The 10,461-nt window shown below is 37.8% G+C and overlaps 1 pseudogene; it reads right to left on the reverse strand.

The window, feature by feature from the left end:
- Positions 1-1,068: 1,068 nt before the first annotated feature.
- Positions 1,069-7,438, reverse strand: LOC115506050 (annotated as a pseudogene).
- Positions 7,439-10,461: the final 3,023 nt, after the last annotated feature.

Consider the following 10,461-nt stretch of genomic DNA (forward strand, 5'->3'; position numbering starts at 1 on the left):
TTTTCTTTTATATATCCTAAGGTTTTAATGTAAAATCTCCACTCCTCTACCATAGTATTTATCATTTTTCAAACTTTGGTTTTCTCTTTTTGGGATTATCATCAGTAGAAGTAACTTGTAATTCTAGCAATTTGCCTATACTGGACCATGACTTCTTGTGAATGTCAAAAAAAAAAAAAAAAGGAAAGAAATAAATGAATGTACATTGGTATTTCAAAAAGAGTGAAGTTTCAAACACATGCATGTTCTTTCTGTCCTGTGTGTGCTTATTGTTAATTTTGTGTGAAAGACTCTTTTCTATTCTGTGTACCTGGCAAAATAAAAACCTGCTTATATACAACTACTTCTTTGAAGCTTTCCTCACACCCTTATATTTCCTTGACTCTCCTCATGAACTATCTCTGCATTGTGTAGATGTTATTACGATGGCAGCTACCTCTTACATTACTTACTTATTTTTACTTGTCTTTGGGATTCTTGAAATGAAAATCTCTGTACTAGTCATCTTTGTATTTCCAGCGCTTAGCCCAGTGCAGAGTATAAATAAGATGATCAGTGAATGATGGTGAGGTCTTGAATAAAGGTCTAATTAAGATGATCAATGAGACTATTTCCTATTGCCTGGCAATTTTCAAGATGGGTCAAATTCTCATGATAACAAAGGGCACATAAATGGGAAGAAGTCACTCCGAGTTAGTTGATGCTAAATATTCTTATTTTAAAACCACCACTCAGAATCATTTAGCTGATTGAAAAATAGAAGTTGTACTGTTATTAATAAACCAACATATTTGTGCTGCACTTATTATTGTAAACCCCTATTCAAAATTCTACCTACAGTAAACATTAATTTTGGAAAAGCTACCAGAAGAAAAATGGCAAATTATTGAATGGACAAAGTCTAAATACCCATCCCCCATACAGGACATTTTTCTTTTTTTTCAGTTCATTCAGATTCAGCTTTATTGTGAATTAACCATCTATCAAGAATGAGCATCAAAAGAGTAGAAAAAGATAAAGGATGGCATTTAAAAAAGTTCCCTGGCAAGTGAGAAGGAGGGCATGAGGTTAAGAGCCCTGTTTAGGGAAGGAAAACTTGTCCAGGTCACGAATGCTGTTTTTGTCAATGATTCAAACACTGAAGGTGTTGGATTCAGGATTCAGATTCACAATCAGAATGAAGCATTTCGGGAGCTCCTCTAGACATTTCCTAAGATGTTACATGCCCTCTCACGAGAGACAGTTGGTGTGTAGGATCGGTCCAGTCTGCTGTGAGTCAGGAAGCCACGGGCTGCAGAAGAGGCCTTGGCCAAAGCTGCCAGGTAGGCCATGTAGTAGGGTGCTGGATCCTCATGCTCATTATAGTCAACCAGGAGGAGGTTGACATGATTCGGGATACGACTCTGAAGATAGTCAGCCGGGTTTCACCATGTGAAATTAGCTGCTGCTGTGGGAGACAGTTCATAACCATTTTACATCTTATAAAGTTGCACATTTTTCTGAATATATTCTGCAAACTGTACAGTGTCTCCAGTTTCTCCAACACATAAGAATAAGATTTCTTCACTCCTCTGAAACGTCTTGTCATGATCGTCTTTCATCTGGACAATTCTGTTAGCGGCTACCTGGTCAGAGGCAACAAAGATAGTTGGGGCCCTGGATGCTGCCTCCCTCGATAGCAGAGGGAGGCTGAGAGGACAGAGCGTGGGACTTGCCGGCATCTCGGTCTCACCGGTGAGAGACCAGACATTTTTTATGTTCAGGAATTGCCTAAGAGGAAATTGCATTTATATTTTTACAGATGTTGATGCATTCCTGCGCAGAAGTAATAGATTTGTGTATATAATGGCTCTTGTCTGCTCAAGCTTAGCTATGTACCATGCTTTGGTTGTCTTTCCTGCTCTTTCAAAGGGAGGATGGATCACAGCAGGAGAATTTGATGCTAAGAAACTGACAACACATGCTCGCCTTTCAATGAGATTCTGATCCCTTAAAAAAATAACGCTTGGCTTCTTCCTTATCACAATTCTCCATATGAGCTACGAATCACAAGATGCAATCCTACATTCCTCTTTAGTTTTGATGAGATACTGTCATGTAATTCATGGCAAGATTCAGGAGATTCTTGCTTGGGTATTAAATTTATTCTAACTGAATGATAGTATTTTGTAATTGGAAACAAAGTTTATATCATTAAACTGACTTTCTTATTTGATAAATAAGCGACCAGAAATCTAAAACTGCTTAATGATTGAGACAGGACTGTAGAGATGGAACCAAGGTCAGTGCTCTTTACACTACACCAAGTTGACTTTATCATGTAAGCTTTTATCTCCTTATAAATACTGAAAAAGCCTCTATTCTTTAGAAGCTAGTGTCTAAATTTACCAATTATTCCTATACCGATCAGCATTACACTTTCCCTCCATGTACATGGAACAATGGCCACCTGAAGATGTCCATACTCTAATCCCTAGAATTTGTGATTATGTTACCTCACATGGCAAAAGGATCTTTGCAGATGGAATTAAAGTTATAGACCTTAAGATACAGAGCTTATTGGATGCGCCCAATATTATCACATGGGCCTATAAAACTGTCAGAGGAGGGGAGAATAGTAAGTCAGAGAGATGAGATAGAAGAAGAGGAAGGAGATATTTGAAGCCCCCCCAGAAGGGCACCATTTCTGTCTTTGAAGATGAAGGGAGACAGCCAAGAGCCAAGGCATGCAGGTAGTCTCCAGAAGCTTGTAAAGGCAAGGAAACAGATTCTCCCCTAAGGCCTCGCAAAAGAACACAGCCCTGCTGACATCTTTCACCTCATGAGACATGAAGCAAGCAAACCAACCAAGCCCACAAACTTCTGGCCACCAAGTCTGTGGCAATTTGTTATTACAGCAATAGAAAATTAATACATTCTTCTCCATTCCCTTCATCTCCTTCATTTCCACAATCTCCTTATAATCTTCATTACCACCATCATCACCACTATTGCCCCCTTTTATTGAGTGTCCCTTAAATAGGAGACCCTGGGCTTAGTGTTTCAAATTCATTGTCTCTGATCCTTACAACAATCTTAGCAGGTAGAAATCATTAACTCTACTTGACGAATAAGATGGCAAAGTCAAGCAATTCTCATAGGCCACAAAGATAAGAAGTACAGGATCCTAGAGAGCTATCTTTGGATGAGAAATCATTTCAACCTTGTAGGTAGGCAAAAGCTAGGATCCTGTGTTATTTATGTCCAATATAATTTCTTTAGGAGAGAAAAAAACTAAAAAAATCTTTTAAATTGATAAAGTGATGAGTGAGCAAGTGATTGTCAGCAGGGTTTATCAGTAGAGAAAGATAGAATATGTTATTTATAGACAAGAAATTAAAAGATCATTTTAGCCATAGATATCCAAACAAATGAAGTATTTTGAGTGATCATACTGCCTTACGGCATACAGTGTAGTGAACACTCCATCTACAAGCCTAGAGATTATTAAGATCATCCTGGGTGATTTTGCAAGAAGCTTTTGCTGCTTAGACAGGGATTCTCCAATCTCTTCATTAACTCATCTAGACTTAAGTTCAAATTCGTTATTCACTGTTTACGATATCTGAATTAATTAGCTGAAAATATGTATCCTGGTCTCAGAGTGCTGAAATGATTAAACATATGCAGGAAATAGGTGGTTACCAGCTACCACTTGCTCATAGACTGCAGGAAGGCATGGGGGCTGTGCGAGTCTGGGCTATCACACTATGGCACCAGATGTCAGGTGCCAGTTGGAACCCAAGGATGTATGGCAGTGTTAGTGGAGCTTGGAAAGAGGATCTGGTAAGCATCCTAGAAACCAGGGAACCCATAAAAGGAAGAAAAGCAAAAGACAGGGAAAAAAATGCTCATAGAAACAAAAAAACACACACGCAAAGAGAGACAGAGAGAGAGAGATGGAGAAAGAGAGAGTGGTAGAGAAAAAAGAGAAAAACGACTGGAAATATTTAAAATAGAGGTGTCAGGAAAGGTACTTGTAACTTAAAAAAATTTTTTTTAATTTTTTTTTAACGTTTATTTATTTTTGAGACAGAGAGAGATAGAGCATGTACGGGGGAGGGTCAGAGAGAGAGAGGGAGACACAGAATCTGAAACAGGCTCCGGGCTCTGAGCTGTCAGCACAGAGCTCGATGCGGGGCTTGAACTCATGGACCGCAAGATCATGACCTGAGCCGAAGTCGGCAGCCTAACCGACTGAGCCACCCAGGTGCCCCTTAAAATTTTTTTTTTTTAAACAAGTTTGGTGTTCCAAGGCACAGAGTTTAGGATGAGTTAAGTTAAAAACCAAGAGATTTTAGGTAGTTTTTTATGCCCTGCCTATTGTTTAAGCATTCAGTCCTTACCTCATGTAAAAATACCATACCAACAGCTAACATTTCTTGAACATTTACTGGCAGAAAGTTTAATTGCTTGGCCATCAGTTCACACCGTTAGTGAACAAAGGAGCTGGGATTTGGTTTTAATTCTTCCTGACATCCAAGTCCATTTGTTTTTAACCGCTATACTGCAATTTTGAACACATGTAGAATGTGTACTTGGGTCTAGTCAGGATGATTAAAGACTTTCATTTGTGTCCTGACATCCTGAGCCTAGGCCCTTGAAGAAGTCAAGAAGGAAGTGAGCATAGGTTCATTCTCCTACAGCCCTGGACAAAGATGGATAAAGCACATGGTCGGACCCTTTCTCTCAGAAATCCAGACATCACGTTTTTCCCTGTCTCCATGAAATGGAGAGAAAAGTAGGGTGCAGGAGACTGAGAGTTGCCACAAATATCCATTCTTTCATTTGTCTTTAGTAATAGAACACCCAATGCTAATCTGGATGTCAATGTTCATGGCAATTTTAGTAGCCCTCCTTGCTGTTATGTTTATGTGATTTACGTGATTATGCTGAAGACAATGAAACCAAAAAGGAAAGTTGTGTGGAACTTCTAAGAAGGCTCTTAGAGGGAGCTAGATCATTAGAAGAATATACTGTGTTGGTCTGTCTGCCATTACTTTTTCCTGCTGCCTGGAGCAGCTAGGACGACTGGAGCTCTAGCAGCCATTTTGTACGGTGTGGTGGCCTTGAGGATGAAAGCCAGAATTAGGATGCTGGAGCAAAAGGATAGGTGACTCCTTGGTTATACCAGTACTGGGTTTTCTACCTCTGGACTTGAGGAAAATTAATTTGATGATCATTGAGACAGTGCTCTTTGGGTTTTCCTAAAAAAATATCAAGATAATATATATATATATATATATATATATATATATATAATCATCTCAACCAAGACAACAGCTGCATGAATCTGAGTCCTCATTAAAGTGGACAGGATTGGGCATGTGAGAGATTTATCATGGTAAAAGTCAAGGTCGGTGAAGAAAACAAAGGGAGGAAGCCCCTGGAAAGAGAGAGGGAAGGAGCAGGAGTGAGAGGTAGCAGAGTGAGACTCTGCAGGGCAGCTCTACAGAGGATTTTGGTCAGACCAAAGCTGCTTCTCTCAAGGCAGGGGGCCTGCCCTAGTATCCCTCACAGGCTTAGGGCAGTATTTGGCTTGGATCAATCAGTGCAGTGGTGAGGTCAGAAACTAGGCGTTTGCATCCCACTTCTCACAGAAGAACTGGTTGAGGTGCATTTCATGGCCACCAGAGTGGTTCAATTTTGATGATGTCTATTTATGTGTAGACTCCTCTTCCTCAAAAATATTCTTAGAGATGGCGGTGGTGGCCAACTGCCCAAAAACATTTTAATTGGGACAAACCCAAACCTGTGTCTCGGTGGCATCTTGCTACTAGTGTCTCTCAACGGTTGGGGTGCCTGTTGTAGGTTGAATCCATTTTGGAGGTCAGAGTAAGGGAGCACACTTCAGTGGTTTCTCCCAGTTTGGAAAGTAAGTGGGAACTCTTAACGTAGATTTGGCCGCCGCAGCCAGTCCAAGGCTGGATGGTGGATAGAATGCTGGTCTCACTCCTGCTACATCGAAGTCTGCCCAAGGCCACAACTCTGAACTACCACTGAAAGCAACACGTTGCCAAAAACGTCAGATCCATGAATGTACTACAAAGGCTATAAATGGAAAATGTGCTTTTCTTATTGACTTGCTTGTATAAATAGCTTAGAGATGTTTTCCAAGTGCAAATCCCTAACACTTTAAAATTTTTACTTCACCCAGTGGAAAGAAAATACTCATTAATGGAACCACAAGCCTCAGCTTTCTGGCAGGAATTTTCAGCTCATTACATGGTAATTAATACTAATCTATATGCTAGAAAAGTAAAAAAAATAACCCTTTTCTTTGTTCCAATTTTTATCCTGTTGTTCTGCCAGAGGGCAATAAAGTTAAAACAGAATCCCTTGGGTTTTTTTTTAAGAGGCTATAACGCAAATGAAAAATTTCATGCTTAGACTGAAGAGATCTATACATTTTAGGGGTCTTGATGATAAAAGTTTGTTATTACTTTTTAAATTGCTACATCTCTACAATACATTGCAACAGCTCTAGACCCAACAACCAATAAAAATAATGCAATAGTAGCAGGAATCCAAAATCTCTTTAAATGCACTTTTTAGATATGGCTTTATCTGGATTAGGTTAATTAATCATGTGATCTCACTAACTGAAATTATATTTTGTGTTCTATCTGGTATCAGATATGTCGGGCTCATTATGGAATTTAGAAGCATGGTCTCTGATGACTATTCTAGACTAAACCATACAGAATAAATGAGAGACAAATAGCATATATATTATAAATATGAAATATAGAGTGTTTTTGTTGGTACTTCTGCACCTATATTTTTTGAAAAATTATAATATTTGGAACAGAGGAGAGAAAAGATATATATTTCATTTCTTGAGATCTCAGAAAATAACACGTGATGACTACAGTGATGAGTAAGAAAATGATTAAGCAAGTGAACCAAAATAATGATAGATAGAAGGAGGATTGGTTGGGAAGGAAATAAACTTTAAATATTACTATTAATAAGGTACCGGACATTGCGTTTATTGTGAATTTAAATTTTGTAAATTTTTAATGTTTATTTACTTTTCAGAAAGAGAGAGACAGAGTGTGAGCAGGGGAGGGGCAGAGAGAGGGAGACAGAATCCAAAGCAGGCTCTAGGCTCTGAGCTGTCAGCACAGAGCTGGATAAGGGTTCAAACTCACAAACCCCGAGATCGTGACCTGAGCCAAAGTCAGATGCTTAACTGACTGAGCCACCCACGCACCCCTAAATTTGTATATTTGAAATGATATGATGTGCATATTCAATTTTCATTTGTGTAAAATTAAAAATGACGTAAATATTCCCAAATTAAAAATTGTTCAAAATATGGTATATTTACAAAGGTTAAAAGGTTGGCAAATGTGTTTTTGCTATTGGCATTGTTGTCTGGAAACATACCTGCCATCCTTTGTTAAGAGTAAGTTTGTTACTGTGACAGATTTGGGTTCTGCCAAGTCTTCAGCAATGCATTTCTTTCAGGCGCTGTGACTACGATCCATTGGGTTTTGGGGGATTCCTACATGGAACACAACTGTGCCCACTGAGGGTCTCTCAGGTCCAGTGTGGGAGATGGAGAAGTACAGAGATGAGTTGAATAAGGTAAAATATGAAATGACGGAGGCATGCACAGAATGTTTCAAAGTACAGAGAAGGGGTACCTGACCTAACTTTAAAGGCAGGTAAGTCACCTACGACAACTGGAACCTGAGTTGATTCATATACATGAGTGGAATTTAGCTTGGAAAATTGTTGCCTAGATGTTAAGTGGATTGTGGAAGGAGCAACAAAATTCAGATACAGGAAACAGAATATGCAAAGTCATGGTGACAAAGAAAGCATTTTGTGGTTTGGGAACACAATGGGTAATGAGGCTGGAGAGGTAATTGGCAGCCATATTATTCAGGGCTATGCTAAGGAAAAAATAGAGAATAAAATAGAAATACTTCATAGATTTTAAATAGCAGAATGATGTAGCCAAATTTCTATTTTATAAAAATTATTCTAAAAGCAATATGAAGAAGATTAGCAGGATGCATGGCAGAGGCCATATAAAACATGATGAAGTTCAAAACTGAGGCAGTAGAAGTGGGAAAGAAAAAAAAAGATTGAATTAGTTTTGGTAATAGATGAATTCGGAGCGGGGGAAGGATACGTTTTGGTAATAGATTAATTCGGAGGCGGGGGAAGGAAGCTGGGGATGATGATGACTGTATGGATATATGGATATATAGAGGTAAGAATAAGCAGAACTTAGTTACCAATTGGATATGTGTGCTGAAGACAGGAATTTATTATAATTGGTAAGTTTTTTGCCTGGAGTAGTGTTCAATAAAGGATTAACTCAGCAGATCTGACTTGTTCAAACCCTGCATATTCCAAAGAAAAGTTTAGCCCTACTTCACCTTCTGAAATACAACCTCTAAGCCATTGGAATATCTTGGCCATTGAGAGTGTCTTTGTTTAACTGAGGCCTTGGGCCATGCTGGATAGTTTATGCTAACAATGAGATTTATGGTGGGGGCCTTGGACATCAAGAACAAGACAAGAGTGCCCACTCTTATCACTCCTATAGAAGTCCTAACTAGAGCAATCTAGCAAGAAAAGAAATAAAAGGTATCAGAATTGAAAAGGAAAAGGTAAAATTGCCTTTATTTGCAGATGACAGTAATTTTATGTATAGATAATCCCAAAGACTCAAACAAAAAACTGTATGATCTAACCTACGAATTCACTAAAGTAGCAGGATACAAAATTAACATACAAAAATCAGTAGCACTGGTATACACTAATTTTCTGAAAAAGTAAAAAAAACTGATTCCATTAATGATGGCATCAAAAAAATTATATATTTAGGAATAGTAACTAAGGAAGTGAAAGATCTCTACTCTGAAAACTACAAGTTGTCTACGAAACTGAGGCAGACACAAATAAATGGAAAGGTAAACTTTTGTTCATGTATTAGAAGAATTAATATTGCTAAACTGTCATTACTACCAGAAGCCATTATAGATTCAATTCCTATGAAGATTCCAATGACATTTTTTATAGAAGTAAAAAAAAAAAAAACACTCCTAAAATTTCTATAAAACCATAAGCCTTCAAATAGAAATGCTGAGAAAGAAGAAAAAACAGGAGGCATCACACTTGCTAATTTTAAAGCTATACTACAAAGCTATAGTCATCAAAATAGTATGTTACTGGCATAAAAAAAAAGACATATAGACCAATGGAAGCAGAATGAAAAAGGCCAGAAATAACCCAAGCATATACAGTCAATTAATATTTGAAAAAGGGATCCAAGAATACTCAAAAAGAAAGACAGTCTCTTCCATAACTGGTGCTGGGACAATTGGATACTCACATGTAAAAGAATGAAAATAGTTTCATATCTATACCACTCACAATATTAACTCACAATGGTTGAAGACTTAAATTAAGACCTGAAACCACGAAACTCCTAAAGAAAACAGAAACAAAGTTGCTTGACATGGATCTTGGTGATAATCTTTTAGATATGACATCTAAAGCATAAATAAATAAATAACAAACAAATGTCCTACATCAACTAAAAAGCTCCTGCACAGCAAAAGAAGCCATCAACAAAGTGAAAAGAAAATCTATGGAATGGGAAAAAATATTTGCAAACCATCTACCTAATAGGTTGTTAACATCTAACATATATAAAGAACTCCTACACCTCAAGGCAAACAAACAAACAAAAAAAAAACCAATAATCCAATTTAAAAAAAATGAGCAAAGGACCTGAATGAATATTTATTTCTCTAAAGAAAAAAAAATATGAAAGAACCAACAAGGACATGAAAGATGCTCAATATTACTAGTCATTAGGGAAATGCAAAGTGAAACCACAATGAGACATCATCTCATGGCTATTGGATGGCCATCACCCAAAGGGGAAGAGATAAGAAACACTGCCATGGACGTGGAGAAGAGGGAACCCTCGTGCACTGTTGGTGCGGTCGTATGGTAAACTTGGTAGAACAGCCGATATGGAAAACATATTGAAGGTCCTGAGAAATTAGAAATAGAACTACCATAGGACCCAGCAATTCCACTTCTGAGAATATATTCAAAGGAACAAAAACCCTAACTAGAAAATTACCTGCACCCCATGTTCATAGCAGCATTATTCACAATAGCCAAGACAATGGAAACAACTTAAGTGTCCATTGATGGATGAAGGGATAAAGAGATGGGGTGTATATATATATACAATGAAATATTACTCAGCAATGAAATGAGACAATTCTACCATTTGTGACACATGGATAGACTTGAAGGCATTACGCTAAGTGAAATAAATCATACAAGAGAAAAACAAATACTGTATGATCTCACTTATATGTGGAATCTGAAAAAATAAAACAAACTCATAGAAAAAGAGATCAGACTTGTGGTTAACAGAGG

Source organism: Lynx canadensis, chromosome F2 (assembly GCF_007474595.2).
Source record: "Lynx canadensis isolate LIC74 chromosome F2, mLynCan4.pri.v2, whole genome shotgun sequence".
NCBI lineage: Eukaryota > Metazoa > Chordata > Mammalia > Carnivora > Felidae > Lynx > Lynx canadensis.